General features: G+C 46.4%; 1 protein-coding gene across 2 annotated transcripts in view; it reads left to right on the top strand.

Annotated features, from left to right (window-relative positions):
- The first annotated feature begins 22368 nt into the window (after positions 1-22368).
- LOC136580946 (fibronectin type-III domain-containing protein 3A-like) overlaps positions 22369-22646 on the top strand; it is a 106752-nt gene continuing 106474 nt past the window's right edge. For both annotated transcript variants that reach the window (XM_066581885.1, XM_066581884.1), the window contains exon 1: positions 22369-22491. The gene's annotated coding sequence lies outside the window, so the exon portion shown is untranslated. The remainder of the gene's footprint in view (positions 22492-22646) is intronic.

Raw genomic sequence — 22646 nt, 5'->3', positions numbered from 1 at the left:
CTGCTTTCCACAGTCCATAGTCATCACTAACCATAAGGTGCCCATAGAGCTTCAGCAACTGTCGGCCACACAATCGCTTGTCTAACAGCTGTTTTCCCTGGATCCCTCATAGAAATAAGACACACTATCGGGAACTGTGGCCGAAAAGCGAAAGTATAATTGCGGCGCTTTGCCGCGTTCATGTGTGAGAGGACCCTATTGTGTATCAATGCCTTTAGTTGTTGGACCCCACAGCGGCTGCTATGACTGCTACCCAGGCAGTTATGTCTATGTATGAGATGGCCAAAATTTCCAAATTTCAGGATATTTTATCCATTAAAGGGGTTGTCCCGCAGCAGCAAGTGGGTCTATACACTTCTGTATGGCCATATTAATGCACTTTGTAATGTACATTGTGCATTAATAAGAGCCATACAGAAGTTATAAGAAGTTTTTCACTTACCTGCTCCGTTGCTGGCGTCCTCGTTCCCATGGAGCCGACTAATTTTCGCCGTCTAATGGCCAAATTAGCCGCGCTTGCGCAGTCCGGGTCTTCTTCTTTTTTCAATGGGGCTGCTCGTGCTGGATGCCGGCTCCGTGTAGCTCCGCCCCGTCACGTGCCGATTCCAGCCAATCAGGAGGCTGGAATCGGCAATGGACCGCACAGAAGCCCTGCGATCCACCGAGTGAGAAGATCCCCGCGGCCATCTTCATCAGGTAAGTAAGAAGTCACCGGAGCGCGGGGATTCAGGTAAGCACTCTCCGGTGATCTTTTTTAACCCCTGCATCGGGGTTGTCTTGCGCCGAACGGGGGGGGGGGGGGGGGGGGGTTGGAAAAAAAAACAACGTTTCGGCGCGGGACAACCCCTTTAAGTAACTGAGCAAAAACCTCTTTACTCACTTATTCTGACCCATTGAAGTGGGTTTTTTTTCTCCAGTCATTGATGAATGGAAGACATTTAGGGCCCGGAAGTCACCGCTTTCAGTGCATGAGCTGCGCAGGATGTTTTGGTGAATTATAGCCTGAGTCATATCTTTTCTTTGAACTTTTGGTAATCTTATGGCTAAGTACAGAAATATTAACGTCTCACTGACTCACTTTCCACTTCCTTGAAAATTATGTCACTTCTCTAACATTTTCTCGATTTAGATTGCTCTTATAGTATAGTTTTATCAACTTTTATGACTTCTCTAATTCAGACGTCATTCTGCTGGTGTCAGTCACACGGGAGCATCGGCGCCGGTGTACGGATGCCGATGCGCCCGTGTGACTGAGGCCTGAGGAAGATTTATCAATGTCCTGTACAAGGTTCTTACAAAAGATCTTCACTATCTGAAACACTCATAACTCACGTTTAATGACGCGTAATCTTGACATAAATTTGATATCAATGGAAACAGAAACTCAAAAAGTTTTAGAGCACAACATCAAAAAGGTTTCCCAACTCAGAGGTGTTCAATATGAACCCCCTTTTTCATTTGACACACAAGGAGCCTGTAGTCAAGTTTCTACCATACACATTGTAGTGTATCATGATTGATGGATGCAAGAGCTTCAGGGATGCCGCAAATCACGCATGGTGGGTGGTAAAGTTGGCATGTAGACTCCAAAACTTCAGAGAAGGTGTAAAGTCCAGGGAACATGGAGGCCAAAGAAGAAGTACACTATTGTCACCATCTTGAGCTCATATCTGACTTCATTGTGAAAATGGGGGGTCTTGTCCTGTTGGAAGATGAAACTTGGAATTTCTTGTTCCAGCTGTGGCAGAAGCTATATCTGTAGCGTCCAGGTATGAAATCCCTGATTTGTTTCTTCATGGAAAAAAAAAAGCGGCCATACACTTTTCTACAGGTTAGAGCGCAAAACACACTCACTTTGGAGGAGTCGTTAATATGCTCCACGTAGACTTGCGGGTTTTCCCTCCCCCAGGTTCTGACATGTTTGTTAACTGTGACCAAAAGGTGGAAGATGGCTTCATCACTAAACACTAAAGATTCCCTAAAAGCATTGGGTTTGATTTGAAAACATGAGGGGCCATCCGTCATGTCCAGGTGAACCTTATTGGATGGGTTCCTAACTTTAAAAGACACCTTTCTTTGGGCCAAAAACCTCAAAATAAATAGGAAAGCAGGATACCTGTCTGTATAGTCTCCTCGGATAGATATGTGGATGGAGTGTACGACAAAGGTGAAGGCAGCCTCTGTTCCACCAATGCAATACCTGCAACCCCCCCCCACCCCCACACACTTGTTCTTTCCTCCGGCGCTGCAGAGAGACGTCAGTCTTCAGGTACGTCCGTCTCCTCCCTGCAGTCACACGGGCGCATCGGCGCCAGTGTACGGATGCTGATGCGCCCGTGTGACTGAGCCCTCAGGGCTCCCACACACCTGCGATTGCCTTTTTTGTTAACGCGATTGTCAATGGGACTTTCCATTGTTAAAAAAACGCAACGCAATGCAACTGCGTTTTTGGTGCATTGCGTTGCGTTTTTAACATTAGAAAGTCCCATTGACAATCGCGTTAACAAAAAATGCAATCGCAAGTGTGTGGGAGCCCTTAATATGAAAAAAAATGTTAAAATTAGAGATGAGCGAGCGTACTCGGAAAAGCACTACTCGCTCGAGTAATGTGCTTTATCCGAGTATCGCTGTGCTCGTCCCTGAAGATTCGGGTGCCGGCACGGAGCGGGGAGCTGCAGGGGAGAGCGGGGAGGAACGGAGGGGAGATCTTTCTCTCCCTCTCTCCCGCCCGCTCTCCCCTGCTCCCCGCTGCGACTCACCTGTCAGCCGCAGCGGCACCCGAATCTTTAGCCCCGAGCACAGCGATACTCGGATAAAGCAAATTACTCGAGCGAGTAGTGCTTTTCCGAGTACGCTCGCTCATCTCTAGTTAAAATGTAATTGCCATTTCAGCTATAGGAGAAATTAAGAAATGTGAGCGGTCAAAGAAATGAGAGCAAGTCCTATTCCTGTCATTGTGATTTGGCAGTGGGTTGTTCAGGGCACTTTTTATAGACAATGTAGGTAGTGTTTTGTGAGATGTTCCCGGCAAACAGACATTTCTTCCCTACAGGAAATGTGTATCTAGGCTGCCTGTAATTTACACATCTGGGCAAATTACACATTTACCCAGCAAATACTGCAGTTTAACGACTCCCACAGTAATTGCAGCACGAAGGTACTTTGATCTGTCCGGACAAAAAGAAAAAAATCCTTTGAATTGTCAAAAAATATTTAAAAGCAGGAAGAAGCTTCGGCACAAATCCCTTCTGTGTGACATCAACTGGTTTATATCCCGAGGTCATACATTTTTATTATAGGCACATACCCTGGTGGACGGGGCGGGGTTACACTGAAACTCGAAACGCCAGGTTCCTCCAAAGTCCCAAGCTTCATACAGCAATGCAGGTGATATCTAGTAAACCCCAGGCGGAGGGAGCCGCGTCCTGCATTCACATGCATTAAGCCACCGGATATTCCTGACGCTTTTGACTTTTTCGATTCGGCCACGTTAGGGGGGGCGTTGTTTGCAGACTTTTTGCCACTGTACAGTTTTGAGGCAGAGATGAGATGTTGATCAGATCTGTTATTCCATGGCTAGTTATAAATTGCCATTCATACACTGCAATAGTGACTTCTGTATGAGGAGGCTTTATACCGGATTTCTTCTATACACCGCAATAGGGTTATTGCGGTAGATTGTGCATGCATTTTTACAAACCCCATTCAGATGGATGACACAATCACAGAAATGTCAGCAGCAAATCTGTTGTGTACGAACATATAACGCTTCTATAATTAACAAGGTTGTCAAAACTGGACAGTCCCTTCCCCCATCAGAGGTTCCTCAACCATAATTGGGGTCTCACTGCCCGGTAGCATTACTGGTGAAATCAACTGGCCACCCATCTAAGGCTTATTCACACAAACTGCATATTACATGTGCAAACTTTGGATGCGCAATATGCAGTGAATAGAACCCATGGATTTCAATGTGTTTGCTCACCTGAGCGTATTTTGCGCGTAGCATTTAGGCTGCATTCCCACGAACGTATATCGGCTCGGTTTTCACGCCGAGCCGATATACGTCGTCCTCATGTGCAGGGGGGAAGGATGGAAGAGCCAGAAGCAGGGTCTAAGCTTCCGCCCCCTCTCTGCCTCCTCTCCGCCCCTCTGCACTATTTGCAATGAAAGGAGGTGGGCCGGGGGCGGGGCTAAGTTTCAAGCATTAGCACCGCCCCTGTCCCGCCTCTCCTCATTGCAAATAGTGCTGAGGGGCGGAGAGGAGGCAGAGAGGGGGCGGGAGCTGAGTCCCTGCTTCTGGCTCTTCCATCGTCTCTTCCTGCACATGAGGACGACGTATATCGGCTCGGCGTGAAAACCGAGCCGATATACGTTCGTGGGAATGCAGCCCATGTCTGTGCAAAAAAAAAAAGGCAGCATGTTCTATTTTCGTACGTATTACACACAAAAGTAGCACATATTAAAGTAATTAAACTTAATTGCCCATTGAAATTAATTGGAGGATGCCTGAGTGTTTTCTTGGATATGTAAACAACACGCAATGTCCATTGCGCAAATATGCAGAGCAAATGCACACGTAAATATGCTTACACCCGTGTGAAGCCGGCCTCACACATGGAGGCGCCGGATTTAAGGATTTGGGCCAGATTCACATGAGCGTATTTGCGCACAAAAAAAATTGTGCATGCAATATGCAGAGAATAGGAACCGTTAATTTCAAGGTGTTTGTTCCCACGCATGTATGTGGTGTGCGCATTTCAGTCATGCAAAAAATACGCAGCGTGCTCTATTTTCCTTTCCTTGCATTTGCGCAGGGAAAGACCTTATGTTGAGCTCCTTAAACTAATTAGCCATTTTCATGCCCTGAAGCATTGTGGCTCCTGCACATGAGCAGATGCGTATATAAGCTGGAGAGAGGGTGACGCGCTATCACATGCATTCACCACGCGTTTTACTGTACTTTTTTGCACTGCTGGACCTGCGCTGCTTTTAATTGGCTCAGCAGCCTAATTAGTCGTCGGTGTTATCATTTAACACCGCACAATTGCACACTTATGCGCACACTTTTATGCAGACGGGTTCGTATTTTCCTACCCCCATAGCAGGCTGCTTATTTTTTCGCGTGATCGAAATGTGGGCGCAAAAATGCTGAATGTGAGGGAACCCACTGAAATCAGCGGCTTCTATTGTCAGCGGATTGCGCATGAAAAACGTTTGTAGGAGCCATAAAAAAATACACCGGTGTGTGTAAATACACGACGCCCATTCTGCAAAAACGCAGCGCAAATGTGAGCGTGAATACGCATATTCTCCTGTGAATCCAGTCTAAGGGCTTATTCATATGAGCGTATATGGGCCAGCGGTTTTACGTCCGGCCGATATACGCTACCATCTGATGCACGGGCTCGGCGTATATGCTGTCGGGCGGAGGGAGACAGTTTAGCTCTACTAAGCTGTCTCCCCCTTCCCTCCCCCTTGTCGGTTCACCTCGTCTCTCCTCCCCTCCGGCTGTTTGCAATGGGAGGGGGCATAGGGAGGGCGGAGCTAAGCTCCCGCCCCCTCCCCACAGCTTCTCCGCAGCCAGCAATGGGAGGCAGAAGGGTGGGGTACAGCTTAGCACTGCCCCTGTCCTGCCCCCCCCCCCCCCCCTGCAAACAGCGGCAAAGGGTGGAGAGGAGAAGAGAAGGGGGGGGAGTTTAGCAGTCCGCTGCTGATCTCCCTCCCACCTCCCTTCTCCAGCTGCTGTCATTGGCTCCCATAGGAGTCTTTGGCAGCGGCCGTAGGCAGGCCAGGAAGATAGTTCCAGGACTTTCCTTCCTTCCCGGTGTACAAGCGCCCGGCTGGACTCTACGCCATGGCAATACACCTTTATGATCTGATGCATTATAATCCAATGCATCAGATGGTAGCATCTATCATCCGGCCGTGAAAACGGCAGCCGATAAACGCTCATGTGAATAAGCCCCAAGGCTGGTCATACATTGAAGTTATATTTTTGTGTGTATTATGGGGGGAAGTTCTTGGTTTTAGGTGTGCTGTGGAAAAATAACACAACCTTATTTGGTGGGTCAGTATGACAACAATTTTCTTTTCTTTTTTTTTCTGTGCTACTTTAAAAAAACAAAATATTGTTTTTTTAATATTTTCTGTCACTATTTTCTGACCAGCACCGTTTTTCACTTGCCTGTCCTCACAGCTGTGTGATTGGTTGTCTTTTTGCAGGATGACCCGTGGTTTCTGCTGGTAACATTTTGGGGTCTATATAACTTTTGGATCAGCTTTTATTATTTTGTTTTCTTGGAGGCAGGGCAATGGAAAAAAAGCGCAATTCTTGCATTGTGTTTTTTTTTGCAGCATTCACCATGTAGTATAAATAATGTGTTATTTTTATAGTTCGGACTTTTATAGACATAAATATGTGAAAAATGTTTTTTTTTAATCTATTTTTTTTATATTTCCATAATTATTAGAAAAAACTTTATTTTCACTTGTGTCACCTTTTTATGTAATCTCCAAAGAGGACCTGAACTTGTAACCATTTGTGCAGTATGCTGATATAATATGGCATTATATTAAGGCCAAATGCATATGGCCAGGTCGGATTACACATGTGGGAACCCGCAGCGGAATCCAACCCGGCGCCTGGCCGGTGACCCCTGCAGATTCCCTGCATACCTGTCCGCAGTGTCTTCATCTGTAAATGCGGATATGCCCGCCGGGCGGCCGGTACATGCACAGTACAGATGAAGCTGCGCCGTCGCTAAGCAATGACACGGATTTCGCTAAAGTCAGCAGCTATTACTAAGGACGGACTGCGAATCGGACGGCTTCCATTGACAGCGTCCGCGCGGAATCCGGCCAAAAATAGAGCATACTGCGATGTTCCTTCCACAAGCAGAAAATTGCTATTGCTATGGCCATTTTTTGCTGCGGAATCCGGAGGCGGACGCCTGTTTCAGATTCCGCAATGCAAATTTCACTGTGTGCATTGGGCCTTAGTTGTGCCATACGTGTTTCCTAATAGTCATCGCGGCCCTGGGAGTCTTCACAAGGTCTTTGGCTGCCATGACACCCGAATAGCACCCAACTATATGCCTGTAGTAGCACCCTAAAACCGATGTGTAACGTGGCGTTACGCGTGGGGCTTGGGATGCTACTGCAGGCATGTATTTTGTGGCTCCTTCAGCCTGGATTTATCTACATTCAGTACCTGAAGGTATTTAGGACTTTTTCGCTGCGGTCTAGGCCCATATCATACTGTTCCATGTAGGACTTTTATCATTCTGATTATCTCATGCGCTTGCACTTTATCGTGTTTTATTGTCCTATTCCATACTTAGAGCGCCTGCACACGGCTGTGGCTCCTTGTAATATAAGGCTCCCATAGAGGTCCATGAGGGCTTCCGTCTGTTTGTCTCCGCTGGCATTCATACAGATATTTCCAGTCCGATTTTGTAAGTCTTAATGTGTAAGGAAGTGTCCTATATACATACAGACTCAGTGGAGCGTGTTCAGCAGCACATAGGCTGTATGGCTCTGTTCTAAGGAGACCAAAACTATAAGATCAGCTTAATCCCTTAGGCCGCCTGCAGACAGCCGGGTCAGATCCTGCTGCACAGCCCTGCGGCTCACCCGTTCCCAGCGTCTCTGAAGCTCTGTGATGTGATGGCTGCCACCCAGCCGGTGCACGCACAGAGCGGAGCCGGCGACTCTTCACTGACATTTCTGTGCGAGCCTCTGCGAGACCCGCACGGAAATAGGACATGCCGCGATTTGTTTTCTGTGTGTGTTTTCACGCGGACAAATCGTGCCGTCTGCATAGGATTGCGTTTTCTAATGCAATCTTATGGCAGCGGGCACGGGCGTAAATTCTGCGGGAAACCCCACCATGGAATTTCCCCCCGTGTGCAGGGGGCCTATATGACACAGGACATGCAGTTAAATCCTGTGTGTTCAGGGTATATGCAGGGGATCGGGGTCGATCCTGCTCCATACAATGTGGGTGCCGGATACTTCTTACAACTGATACCCGCCCGCAACAGCTGCGATCAGCACTCATGCGGATTGCGACTGCTAGCCCGAAATGCAGCAGTCAATTCTGACAACGGCTTTTAAATGCCACAATCAGAGTACAGGGGTCCCAACTGCCCATTCGGTTGTAATGGCAGCCGGGGGCCTTCTGAAAGCTTCCAGGGCTGCCATTGCAGATTGCCTATTCAGCCATATCTGTGGCATGGCTTGATAGATTGCCTGTCTGATCATGGTATAATGTAATACTATGGTATTACATTATATTGCAGTAGCGATCAAACCATCGCAGGTTCTTGTCCCCTATGGGGACTAAAAGAAAATGTAAAAATACAGTTTCAAAATGTTTTTTTTAATTAAAGGTAACAAAAATGTAAAAAAAAAACCCAACCTTTTTCCTTATTTGTATTAAAAAATTCTAAATAACAAATCCCTGAAAACATATCTGGTACCACTGCATCCCTAAAAGTCAAATCTATCAAAGTAATGTATTATTTATCCCGCATGGTGCACGTCATCAAAAAAAAAAATACGCATCAGAATTGCACTTTTTTGATCATCCTGTCCGCAAGAGAATAATCAAAAGCGATCAAAACGTCATAAGTACTCCTAAATGGTACCTATAGAAACTACAGGATGTTCTATGGAAACCGGGCCCTCACACAACTGAGTCAATGGAAAAAGTCATGGCTGCCAGAAGATGGTGGCAGAAAATAATTACATTTTTTCCCAAAGATATATTGTTTTAGTGTTTTATAAATTTTATTTATGTTAAGTAGAACAGAAAAAAAAACTATATAAATTTGGTATCGTAGTAATCCTACTGACCCATAGAATAAAGTTATCACATTATTGCTGTAGTGTATACACCATAGAAACAAGACCCACCCCTCCCAAAGATGGCGGAATTGCACTTTTTTCCATTTCACTCATCTTTTAGGAAGCAGCCTTTAGTGCCTTTGGCTCCATACACCGTGCCCCAAATTAGTGGAAGTAAATATTAACCCTTTCCAATCCACTGTCTGACACCTTAAGACATTCTAATTGAAGGCTGTACAGCTTCGATGTTGGAAGACGTCCAGCAGGGTATTCTTACTGTATATTACTGGCCGCTCTGTTGTTGGGGGCCTCTCCAGCATGTCCCATACCGCAGTACTGGCTCTAGCAAGCAGATGGCGCAATTGTATAATGGCAGAAAGAGAAAGCCCCCTAGGAAACCCTGAATCCAAAGTTGGATTGCAAAAGGTTGATAGGATTTCGAGCATTTAAGTTTTAGAATAAAGTGTTTGTTTAATTTCTCTCCTTTTCGATGTGCGGTATCAACCTCGGACGGGTTTATTAATTAGATTGCCGGTGATCTTGATTAAAGGGAGAGTTACGTAAAGAGAATGTTCCACATTATTTAACAAGTCACGGTTGTCATGCAATATGGGAGGAAGACCTTTCTGAAGATGAAAAGCATGAAATAGTCCAATGTCTGCAAAAGGCACGAAAACAATTGATATTTCATGGAAACTGAAGGCTGTGAACAGATATGAGTGATTCTCAGTCCAGGTGAACAAGATCTGATAAAGGCTTAATAAGGAACGTTTCTGCCAGACAAATGAATCCTCTTACAAGGGCAGCGGTAATAATGCCACTGATGAGCAGCAAGCGGGCCTTTGCAGGTGTGGTGTCTCCAGAGCGTCACCAACCTCTCAATGCAGGATCCTCCAGAGACTGGCAGTTTTATATAAGGCTTTATTTGCAAAGGCGCTGCAATTTACAGCCGCCCACATCGTGGCCGAAAATCGTATGAGCGAGAGAAAGCCGTGACCTAGTCGCAGCTAAATTTCTAGTTTTCTCACCCATTCACACAGTTCCGGGTGCAGCATATATACGCTGCAGCCCGACATTCTGTCGGCTGGGGGGAGAGAGTTTAGCAATGCTGGACCATGCTGGTATAACATGGGTATCTCCTGTGGAACTGTGAAATGGACCTCATGCTCGCTAACAGGCAAACTCAGACGAAACTAGATGAAACTGCAGCACTGCGAAACTGACTTCATACTCGCAGACATACATAAACCAACAACTGACAAGCGCTCAAAACACTCACCTGCACACATAGCCAGATGGAATAACTATAGGATGTATGAGGTATTCGTTCGTATTCTGGCCAAGATACTTAAGCCCGCGAGCACACTTCAAAGGTCCTTGTCATCTCGTGGGTCCCTACTCTAACGAGACAACTAACCCCAGGAAACCTGCTCTGCATGCAGGGCGATCGTCCCAACAGGGAAGACCCCGCAATGGAACCTACCTAATTCTGGATGATAAACAATCACTAGCAGAATGTTCTAACAGTTATACATCTTCTGTATATAGTGATATGGACCACGCTGGTATAACCTGCATATCTCCTGTATATGATTGCACACTTACACACAATTAAAAAACATATCAAAAACCTGCCTTCGGCTTTTAAAAAAACGCATGTATTGTTTAAATCCACGTGGTTTTTAACAGTGTATGCAGTTTCTTAAAAATGCATATAGTTTATGAATATTGCATGCAGTTTTTTGATGAGTTTTTTTTTCTATTGTGGTTCAAAAATACAACAAAAAACATGAACGCAGCCTAAGGGGCTACAAACTAATATTCCCGTAGTCCAGAAAATGAGTCATGTTTGGAAAGCTTATGCCAAGGGGCTAGGTCATGTATGTAAATTTGTTTTGTAGTTGTATGCAGCGCAGTTTAAGTATGGGTATAGGTACAAGTGATGGGGCTCAAGCTGAACTTTTGCACCTGGACCCCGGAGACCTCAGCTATGCCCCTGGGTCCAGATGATTATGATGTCATCAATGTAGCTGAAATAGACCAATGGTTTGATGGAGCAAGAGGCAAGGAAGTTACTCTCTAGTTTTGCCATGAGAAGGTTGCCGTATCGCTGTGCCTTTTTACTGCCCATGGCAGTTCCGGTGAGTTGAAGAAGAAATAGTTGTGTATGAGGATGAATCTTGTGAGTTGCAACAGAGGCAATCGTATTGGCCTCAAAGCATACCTGGCAGGCGGTCAATCCATCCATGGTTGACAGTTTATTTAGTAGGTCCGTGGTGTCCTGCAAGTAGCTGGTTGTATTTCTCACCAGCGGTTTCAGGACACCTTCTACCCATTCTGAGATTCTTTCAGTGGGGGTTCCTACACTTGAGATAATTGCCCTCCTTAGATTGCTAACTTTGTATACTTTAGGTAGCATGTGGAATATTCCAACCCTTGGGGTTCTCAGGTATCAATTCCAAATTTTTTGCTGAGCTCTGTTGACAGCTGTAGTCCTGCCTAGTTTACAGGACATCACAGGGTGTCATGTCTTCCTGATGCTGGATTGGAGCCGCAGGTGTAGTAGCTGAGCCGGTCACTGGAGAGTAGTCAGAATGGAATCATAGAATGGTAGAGTTGGAAGGGACCTCCAGGGTCATCAGGTCCAACCCCCTGCTCAGTGCAGGATTCACTAAATCATCCCAGACAGATATTTGTCCAGCCTTTGTTTGAACACTTCCATTGAAGGAGAACTCACCACCTCCCGTGGTAACCTGTTCCACTTATTGATCACCCTCACTGTCAGAAAGTATTTTCTAATACTTTTTCAGTTTCATCCCATTGCTTCTAGTCTCTCCTTGTGCAAATGAGAATAGGGCTGATCCCTCTGCACTGTGACAGCCCTTCAGATATTTGTAGACCGCTATTAAGTCTCCTCTCAGCCTTCTCTTCTGCAGACCGCTCACCATCTTGGTAACTCTTTTCTGAACTTGCTTCAGTTTGTATATTATTTTTTTAAGTGGGGTGCCCAGAACTGGACACCGTATTCCAGATTAGGTCTGACTAAGGAAGAGTAGAGGGGGATAATGACCTCACGTGATCTAGACTCTATGCTTCTCTTAATACACCCCAGAATTGTGTTTGCCTTTTTGGCTGCTGCATCACATGGTTAACTCATGTTCAGTCTATGATCTATTAGTATACCCAAGTCTTTTTCACATGTGCTGCTGCTTAGCCCAATTCCTCCCATTCTCTATGTGCTTTCTTCATTTTTCTTGCCCACATGTAGGACTTTGCATTTCTCCTTGTTAAATACCATTCTGTTAGTCGCTGCCCACTGTTCAAGCTTTTCTACATCTTTTTGAATTCTCTCTCTCTCTTCTCTTGTGTTAGCTATCCTTTCTAGCTTTGTGTCATCAGTCAATTTGATCAGTTTCCCATCAATTCCCTCCTCCAGATCATTTATAAAAACGTTGATCAACACTGGGCCCAGGACAGAGCCTTGTGGTACCGCACTTGATACATTCTTCCACTTGGATGTGCAGATATTTATGACCACTCTTTGAGTACGATCACTCAGCCAGTTGTGAATCCACTAACAGTTGCCTTGTCAATACCATATTTGGCCATTTTTTTCAATAAGTATAGTATGAGATACTTTGTCAAATGCTTTACTAAGGTCAAGATAAACTACATCCACCGCATTTCCCTGATCAACCCAGTCGGTGACACTGTCATAGAAAGAAATTAGATTCATCTGGTATGACTTGTTTGTTACAAACCCATGCTGGCTCTGGTTAATTACTCAATTTTTATCCAAGTACTTGCATACATGCTGTTTAATAATTTGTTCAAAGATAGAAGTCAGGCTCACAGGCCTGTAGTTTCCTGGATCCACCTTCTTCATTTTTTTGAAGATAGGAACAACATTTGCCCTTTCCAGTCTTCGGGGACTTCTCCTGTTCTCCAGGAATTTTCAAAGATTATGGCGGGTGGTTCAGCAATTACCTCCGCTGCTTCCTTTAGTATTCTAGGATGTAATTCATCTGGACCTTGAGACTTGAATTCATTTAAGTTAGCTAAGTGTTTCCTCACCATCTCTCTGCTTACACATAGCTTGCATCTAAATAGCCAGAAGCCGTTATCTGGAAGTCACGGTACGCAGTACAAATGGATGAGACCGAAGCCTAGTCAATGGAAGCCAAACGTCAGCAGCAGGAGGTATCGGTATGCAGTACAAATGGGATGAGACGGAAGTACAATCAATGGAAGAAAAAGGTCAGCAGCCGGCGGTATCGGTATGCTTGTAGAGGAGCAGGAGGAAGAGGAGCTTGATCAAGGTGGTGGAACACAATAATCACGCACTGAAGGAGTGGCAGGGCTAGGCTTATATAGGAAGTGCAATCAGGAACAGGGACAGAGAGAGCTGCCGACTGGAACACAAGAGGTCGTAGGTTCGAGTCCTGACACAGGGGCTGCAGCCAATAACAGAGCTCAGCGATTGTACATATACCTGGTTTTCCACTTGCACATGTCCTTATCTAATGCACATCTGTAGGTTTTATTGAGTTCTTAGTAAGGTCCTGCTCCATCCTGATTTGTAGCAGACAAGCAAGAGATGCCGATGTCCAAGCATGTTAGATCAGGTATACTTATTCCAGATTCCTAAGTGTAAAGTGGGGGCATGAATGACAATGGGCACAGTTGAACAGTTTGAAAGGTGGTAGACTGTGTTCACATAAAGCGTATAAGTTTTGCTGTGAAATTAGCCTGCGAAACTGCACCAAAAGGGGTGGTCTTCTCAAAGATAATAGACCTTATGACTGACAATGAGCATGTTGACCAACGCTAGTTAATATTGTGTACATGGGCAGATGGTGTGTAGTATGGGAACTTCTGATTATACCTTTCATTGTTTCTCACCATACAGAATGCATTTGTCAGCAGCACATCTCTTTGTCTATATAAGGGGGTAGTGTTGCCACGCTCCCCTTTACTTTGAGGAGTGGCATACAGCCACTCTGTGTAGTCCCACCCTCCTTCAATCCGAGATAGGGAGATGGGGAGCGTAATAGAGAATGGCCCACTTTCACGGCTGAGAGGAAGCCAGCAGCAGAGAAGCCCCACTCCCCTTCAAAAAAAAGCAGCAGGGCAATTTAGCGAAGTGTGTGGCGCGATTTTGTCGTAGCCTCATACAGGCTTTTGGAGGAGGGTCCACCGTCATGATGATGTAGTGCTGATATGGCTAGCAACTCAACACTGTAAAGAAGAGCCCCCAAAACAAAGCTCGGCCCTGCCCACCTCCCCAAGCACGGGAAAATATTTTGTCCCCAGGGGTACACTATAAAATACCCTGTAGCTGTGCCACAGCTCCAGTGAGAGCCGAGCAACAGCCTACAGAGACTGCAGTGCAGAGGGCCTGCTTTACAGTGGAAGAGGCCTATTTGATTGAGCTGCAGTGCAGCCATTTTTCCATTCCGGGGGAGCAGCGAGGGAGCTGAGTGACCCGGAGAAGAGGTCCCTGATGACCTGTGGGGCCAAAGATGGAGGATTGGCTAGACCTTTGTGGTGAATCATTGATGCACAGTGACGGACACTGTGGCGGCGGTGCTGAAGAACAGACAGTTGTGGTAGCGAATGTCCAGAGACCTAATGTATAAGCTCAAAAGGAGCATGATTCCTGGTACTGCTTAAGGTTTAGAGATAAGCGAGCATGCTCGGTAAGGTCAGTTACTCGAGCGAGCATCGCTCTTCTCGAGTAACTGCCTTCTCGTCCAAGTGCGCTCGGTGGTGCAGCGGGGGGTGGAGGAGGAGAGTGATTCTCTCTCTCTCCCCCCTGCTACACCCCGCCACCCCCCGCTCACCTCCATTGCCCCCCCCCCCCCGATTATGCTCGAACGAGAAGGCAGTTACTCGAGAAGAGCGATGCTCGCTTGAGTAACTGACCCTACCGAGCGTGCTCGCTCATCTCTATTAAGGTTACATCCCTAGGCAGGGTAGGAGTGATGAACTTACAGGGACTGCGAGTCGTGGTGCCAGTAGTTTACGCAAGGCCCTGTGGGGGGAAATGAATGGGTTTATTGCTGGGTGATAGTTTTGTAATACAGTTAAGGTGTAATGCATGTGATGTAAAGTGTCTATACTGCTAAGTAATGTATATGATACAAGTGTCTATGAGGACGTACATGCAGTGGTGCAGTGAGGCACATGACAGGATTTGGGTAATGTACGAAGGAATTGAAGCAACTTTAATGTGTGATGACCTCTGGAGATGTAAGTGACTTCTATGATGTGTTAAGCATGTTGTGCAGAGGACGCTGATCCTACGGAGCATTGGAGGTAGGGGCCAACGGCTGAGTACATTGATGTAGGTAACAACTATGCCGCAGATGAGAGAAGTTGCACAAGACGCTGATAGTGAAGTCCTGTGCCTTGCTGAGTTGTACTGAGATGTATATGTCCTCCAGGGACGCCAAGGGATGAAAACGTGTATCTTGAGTCGCAGCAGAGATATCGAATACTGTCGCTTCAAGAAGGAGAATTGATTCCAAGTTATTGTGCAACGTTTAGGCAGGGTTCACACAGGGCAGATTTGCTGCGGTTTTTCCGTTGCGGTTTTGACGCAGAAGAACTGCTTCTGCGGCAAAACTGCTTCAAAGGTTAATTTGGGCTTGCGGATTTTGCTGTGGATTTTCGTGCGGAAAAAATCCGTCCTGTGAGAACAGCTTTTTGGCAAATCTCATTTGTGCTGCATGGCACTGCAAACGCAGCGGTTTTGCCGCAGTGCGGATATGCAACGTCAATCTGCAGCAAAACCGCGGCAAATCCGCCCTGTGTGAACCCAGGCTTAAAGTACAGAGACCCCCTTATGGAGACGGATACTGTTTATTATGCAACTGCTTAGAAAAAAGTTACTTTTGGAAAAAATGTGCCGCTCTGGCCTCCGTCTGTCAGCTGCTGCTCCATCCTGAACCTGCGACATTTACACAGGGAGATGGGCTCTAACCAGCGAGCAGCTCTGTGCTTGCCTAAACAATCCGATCAGCCAATCAATGAGCGTTTGCTTGTCCATCAGCTGATTGGGGCAGATTCTCACGGCCCATGATCAGTCTTACGTATGAACACGGCCGATCATTTACCCATGTAAATGGGCCTATATGACAGGGCTGAAAATCTGTCACAGCATATCTGCTTTAGGCCTCGATCACACGGGCGACAAAGTCCCGCGATTTTGTGGCGTTGCTACAATGTGGTGATAATATGTGGTTATGGTGAGGCGGTATAATTTGCCCCTTATATATTGTTATTATTGGTAATGTTGGTCTGTGTATAGCGGGTATATATAGACCATACAATCACACGCTTAGGGCTCTTTCACTCTAGCGTATATTGGCCGCCGGTTTCACGGTCGGCCGATATACGCTGTGATCTGATGCATTGGATTCCAATGCATCAGGTCACATGACCGTATTCTCGTAACGTAGAAGCACCCAGCTGGCCAATATAGCGCCGGGCGTTTTTACGTCGGGCCTGAAAGATATTCCTGAACTATCTTTTGTGCCGCAGTACGTCGGCCGCTGCATGGGCTCCTATGAGAGCCAATGACAGCGGCCGGAGAAGGGAGGTGGGAGGGAGTTTAGCAGAGTGACTGCTAAACTCCCTCCCTCTTCTCTCCTCCCCTCTGGCTGATTGCATTAGGAGGGGGCGGGGTTGGGCAGAGAGACTGAAACTCTGAACTGACCCTAAGGGCTCCCACACACTTGCGTTTGCGTTTTTTGTTAACACGATTGTCCATGGGACTTTCTAATGTTAAAAATGCAACGCACCAAAAACGCAAGTGTGTGGGAGCCCTAACGCAGGCGTGATAGTGGCCTAATTTGTAGACTTAGCAGGATATACACAGTATGGAGTATATGTACTGGATGTAGCATTTGTAATGTGTTCTCTTTACTTTAATTAGATGGAGTCGCAGACCCCATAATGCCTTATAATGGGATTGCCATTTCCAAAACTTCTTAAAATGCAATAAGGTCATGTCAAAAGTTTTGATCAGCGCAAGTCCGGGTACTGAGACCCTCACAGGTAGCTAAAAAGCAGCTCCAGAAGCGCGCATCCAAAATAAGAAACGGGAATCTGTAAAATCAGTTAATTACAATATTGCAATATTTATCCAACATAGGCCGTCTGCAGACGAGCGGGTCGGATCCGGTGGCGAGAATTCTCGCTGCGGGACCCGACCCGAGAGCCTGCGGGGACGAGCGCGTACTTACCCGCGACTGGCGGCCCCGGCTCTTCCATGTGCCAGCTGCCGCGCAGCCGACGCATGCGCAGACCGTAGCCGGCGGCCGGGTGAGTGCGTGCCCTGCACAAAAATAGGACATGCCGCGGTTTGTTTGCCGCGCAAGATTTTGCGCGGCCAAACCGCGGCCGTCTGCATAGGAGTGCGTATTGTAATGCACTCCTATGCAGACTTTCAGCGGCGGAAATCCCGCGGGAAATACCGCCACGGGATTTCAGCCCGTGTGCAGGCGGCCATAGTGAATGAAATAAGAAAAAGTAATACATGCAGAGCTAGAATCGCTTCAAGAAAAAACTAATAAAAAGTGATTGAAAAGTCATATGTAGCCCAAAGTGGTAGCAAGAAAAACTACACATTGTGCAGCAAAAAAGAGCCCTCATGTAGCTGCACTAAAAACTAAAAAAGTTATGGAGGTCAAACAGCGACAGAAAGCATTTTTTTTAAGGTATTTTTTAAGTAGTACAACATAAACAAAATTATATAAATAGTTTCATCATAATCATACAGAGAATAAAGAAAACAACCCCTTTAGTCCCTGGAGGGCTCATTAGGATGGGCGTTTTTTGCATTTGCAATCCGCATCGATTAGAACCAATGCTTTTCAATGGCAGCGGTCACATGTCTGTTTTTTTTACCTGCGCACAAAAATTTGCACTGGTAAAAATAGGGCAGCGGATTTTAATACGCAACTAACTGCAGCATTCAGGATTTTTTTAATGTAAAACCGTAGATGCGATCACATCCAGGGGTTTCACCTCGTGGTCAATGTGGCTGGCGGCATTGAGAACATACAGTGAATATGGCGATCCTCTGGCACAGCTGTGGAAGAGAATTTCTTCATCTCCGCGGGGAGTCCCCTCATCATTGAACACTGTGACAGCATTGGAGACAAACAAGGGGACTCCCCGCAGGGATGAAGAATTCCCCTGCCACAGCTGTCACATCTATGCCATAGGATCGCAATCTTCACTGTATGTTCTCAATTGATTGGTGCTGCTACAGCTGGTCCCATTGACCCCAATGTGACAGCATCCAGGGGTTTCACATCCAAGGAATCCCCTGCTGCAGCTATCACAGCCACAGCAGGGGATAGCGGGCAGCGCACTTTATGTGCAAATTTTAAATGCAGCCAAGTGCGTTTTTTTCAGTGTGACGCACGCTTCGGTCATGTGAATTCCTGTGCGCATGTGTTTTGCGCAAAAAAATTTGCATCAAACACCCATCTGACTGAGCCCTAAGAGCGCTTTCACACGACAGTTTTAATGTTCAATTTTTTGTGAGCCAAAACCAGGAGTGGAGAGAAAGTATAATGGAAAGATTTGTATGTCTTCCGTATTTTGGACCCACTCCTGGTTTTGGCTCACAAAAAGACTGAACATAAAAGCTGTCGTGTGAGAGCGCCCTTAAAGGGGTTGTCCCGCGCCGAAACGGGTTTTTTTTTTTTAACCCCCCCCCCCACCCCCCCCCCACCCCGTTCGGCGCGAGACAACCCTGATGCAGGGGTTAAAAAAACAAACCGCTCAGCGCTTACCTGAATCCCGGCGGTCCGGCGTCTTCATACTTACCTGCTGAAGATGGCCGCCGGGGTCTGCTCCCTCCGTGGACCGCAGCTCTTCTGTGCGGTCCATTGCCGATTCCAGCCTCCTGATTGGCTGGAATCGGCACGTGACGGGGCGGAGCTACACGGAGCCGGCATTCTGCACGAGCGGCTCCATTGAAGAGAGCAGAAGACCCGGACTGCGCAAGCGCGGCTAATTTGGCCATCGGAGGGCGAAAATTAGTCGGCTCCATGGGAACGAGGACGCTAGCAACGGAGCAGGTAAGTAAAAAACTTTTTATAACTTCTGTATGGCTCATAATTAATGCACAATGTACATTACAAAGTGCATTAATATGGCCATACAGAAGTGTATAGACCCACTTGCTGCCGCGGGACAACCCCTTTAATGATGTGGCCTTTTTTTCGGTTTTCCTCTCCACTTTCAAAGAATTATTGCCACGTCCGTGCGGCACACGAGCACCACGCTTAGCATGGATGCAGGGTGACGTTCACAATTACTGCAGTTGTTAACACTATGCAATTAGAACAGTGCGAACCACACCAGGAATACATAAGCCAGTATGTAAGCCCGTGCGGCACAAGACCATGGTCAGCACGGTGTCAGATAACATACACACTGCTGGAAATAGAAGCACACCACCCTATGCTGATCTGAAGCACCACTCCAGGGAGAAAGAAGTCTGGCCCTAACCTAGCAGGGAGGTGAAGAGTCCCTGCCTAAAAGCGGAGTCATCGCCTCGATAAAGGCGGCCCATGGTTTTCTTCCTGGGCCCTGATTGTCCCTATAGGAGCCCCTGGAGAGATGAACCAACACAGCAAATCAATACAAATGAAAACAGAAATACAACTAAATAGGAAACCGCAGCACTTATCTGGAAGTAGCAATACACCCAGCACAGAGGAACATCACTCTCCAACTACTCCTCTATAGAACTGACTAAGCAGCAGTGAGCAGAGGGAGGAGTAAGAAAATAAAGCTCTCCACACCTGATGGTTGAAAGAGCAACTAGAGAACCACACCTCCAACCTTCTCCCATGAATGACTAATCCTCAGCATGCATTCATGCAGCACAGAGAGACAGCAACCTGCAATCTCTGCACATGGTCCATTAACCGGTGTCCTGCATAACAAGGTGACAGGTCTTGCCTGCGTCGAGGCCACCATGCCATGACGCTGTCACGACCAACAAGCCGTGACAATCATAAGTTCTTTATTGATCCATCAATGTAACTGAGGGCTTGTTTTTTGGAACAAGTTGTGTTTTTCAACGATACCATAGAATATACTTAAATGATAAATAAAAATAAAATGTATTTATTTTTATTAAATATACTTAAAAACTTTAGAAAAATTCTTAGTGGAGTGAAATGGAAAAAAAACACAACTCCGCCATTTTTGGGTGGAGGTGGGGGGGGATCTTGTTTTTATAGCATACATACTGCAGCAAAAGTGACACGAGACCTTTATTCTATGGGTCGGTACTATTGCTGCCATACAAATTTATATAGAGTTTTTTTTCTGCTGTACTACTTTTACAAAATAAAATATCTGAGAAAAATCGGTAAAATGGTTTTCTGCCGGCGTCATCTGACAACCGCAACTTTTTATTTTTCCGATAACATAATGGTGTGAGGTCTCTTTTTTTTGGGATGTCCCGTAGTTTCTTTTGGTACCATTTCAGAGTCCATATGACTTTTTGATGACTATTTATTACATTTTTTGGGGGAGAGACAGAGTGGCCAAATGAAAAAAATCCCAATTCTGGCGTTGTTAATTTAGTTTTTCTGATGACATTCACTGTGCGGGATCAGTGATGCCTGACTTTGATAAACTGGACAGACGCAGCGATACTAAATATGGTTTTGTTTTTTTCCAATTTGATTTTTTTATTATAAATATGGGAATGTTTTTTTTCCTTTTTTTATTTTACTACCTTTATTTTTTCTAATAATGATTACAACTTTTTAACACTCTTTTTAACATGATTTTTCAGTCCTCGTTGGGGACTTGAACTTGCGATTGTTTGATCGCTTAAAGAATATAATGCAATACCAAGGTATTGCATTATACCGCATTCTGATAGGCAGTCTATAAAGCCACGTCACAGAGCTTCAGAAAGCCCCCAGCTACAACGGTTACCGAAGGGTGCCTCATGATCTCATTGCTGTTCGGGACCACCGGATACCAATCAGAATTGACAGCAGCATTTAAATGGTTGACAGCCACTACCGGTGAGAGTGCTGATGTGTGAGCGCAGATCATGGCTGTTGCGGGCAGGCGTCAGCTGTCAAATCTGTAACTGAGGCTACAAACGGAACTTCTGACCTGATGTGAACAAGTCCTAAAGTCCTGGTCAGGGAAGGGGCGAGCTACTGTGTTTCCCTGAAAATAAGACAGTGTCTTATATTAATTTTTGTTCAAAAAGGTTTACCTTTTTTACATGTATAGCTGCCTGGACACTATTTAAATTGACTTTTTTAATTAACTGTTACATGGCTTAATTTTGGAGTAGGGCTTATATTTCAAGCATCCTCAAAAAGCCTGAAAAATCATTTTGCATCCTCAAAAATTCTGGAAAATCATGCTATGTCTTATTTTCAGGGAAACAGGGTACATACTTCTCCAGCTGTTACAGGGTTACATCATGGCATGTCCTATCTTTGGGCGTTCCCTCGAAACGCCTTGCATCACATCGCTCATTGTTTTCGATGGTTGCGTCACGGTGCGCGAGGTGCATGCGAATGTGATGCGAGGTTTACCCATTGAAAACAATGGGAAACGCTCCGCGATCGCTACTTTCCTGAAATGATGCGAGGCGGTCTTAACACAAAAACGCCTCGCATCCGTGAAGCATCGCATGTCCCTCACCCGTGTGAAATTATCCTTAGGCCTCTTTCACGCGGGCGACCGTGATATCGCCGCTAGAGAATCGCGCCAATATCATAGCTTTGTAGACGCGCTTTTGTAGCGTCAGTGATTCTTTTTCTTGCGAACGGTCTCACGTCGCATCGCTGCCGCCCGCGATAAACGTTTTTAACACGAAAGTTAATCGGAGTTTGTAATGTTAAAATCGCATCACGTGAAAATCGCGTGTGAAGCGATAAACAAGGAGGCTCCATAGGGAAACACAGGAGACTAAAAAAATGGCAGACAGATAGGGCACGCCGCGATTTTTTTTCTCACAACATGGCATGAATGAAACCATTGGAAAGCGTGGGGTTTACGAAGGTGCGTTTTTTTTGCGCTGTTGCATCGCAGGACAATCGCACGGTTTTCTGGCCCGTGTGAAGGCGGCCTCACGGAGATGAGGAAGGGGCAGGCTAGTATCGGGCTGAAAATACAGGATTTTAGGTTTTTTTTTACATATAGATTGTGATGGAAAATTTTAAAAAAATCCCCAAAAATGCTTTATAAAATATGTTTAACCCCAAAATGTGCTTTGTGGAGAAGGTGATGTGGAGATGCCACCGTGCCCGGGAGGGGCAGCAGGGCACAATGCGGGGCTGTGTGTGGATTTCCCAGGCAGTGAAACTATTTGCACAGAGGAGGGGGGATTTTCCTAGCAGGGAGGAGGAGGCGGAGGGGGCGCTGAGTCTCCGCTGCCAGGGAGGGGGCCGGTCCTGTCTGGGCCGCTGTGCCCGGCCCCCTCTGCGCAGGCGCACTCCCCGCATTCCAGCATGGCGCTGCAGCCCGGCAGTGGAGGAGCTGCGCACTGAGATTACAGCGGCCCCGGGGGACACGGCGAAGACACGGGCACCGGGCGATCACTCACCCGGCACCTCCCCTACCGACCGCATACAGGTAAGTGCTGCTGGGTGACTACGGTGCGGCCACATCCTGCATCACCTCCACCCTTCTCCATCCACCCCAGGCAGGGCAGATCAGCCGCATCTGATGGCTGGCAGGTATTGCAGTGTATTGCACCCTCCTGGGCACCACATGCCATGTCCTGACTT

Source organism: Eleutherodactylus coqui, chromosome 10 (genome assembly GCF_035609145.1).
Source record: "Eleutherodactylus coqui strain aEleCoq1 chromosome 10, aEleCoq1.hap1, whole genome shotgun sequence".
Classification (NCBI taxonomy): domain Eukaryota; kingdom Metazoa; phylum Chordata; class Amphibia; order Anura; family Eleutherodactylidae; genus Eleutherodactylus; species Eleutherodactylus coqui.
This window is presented reverse-complemented; position numbering and strand designations above follow the sequence as displayed.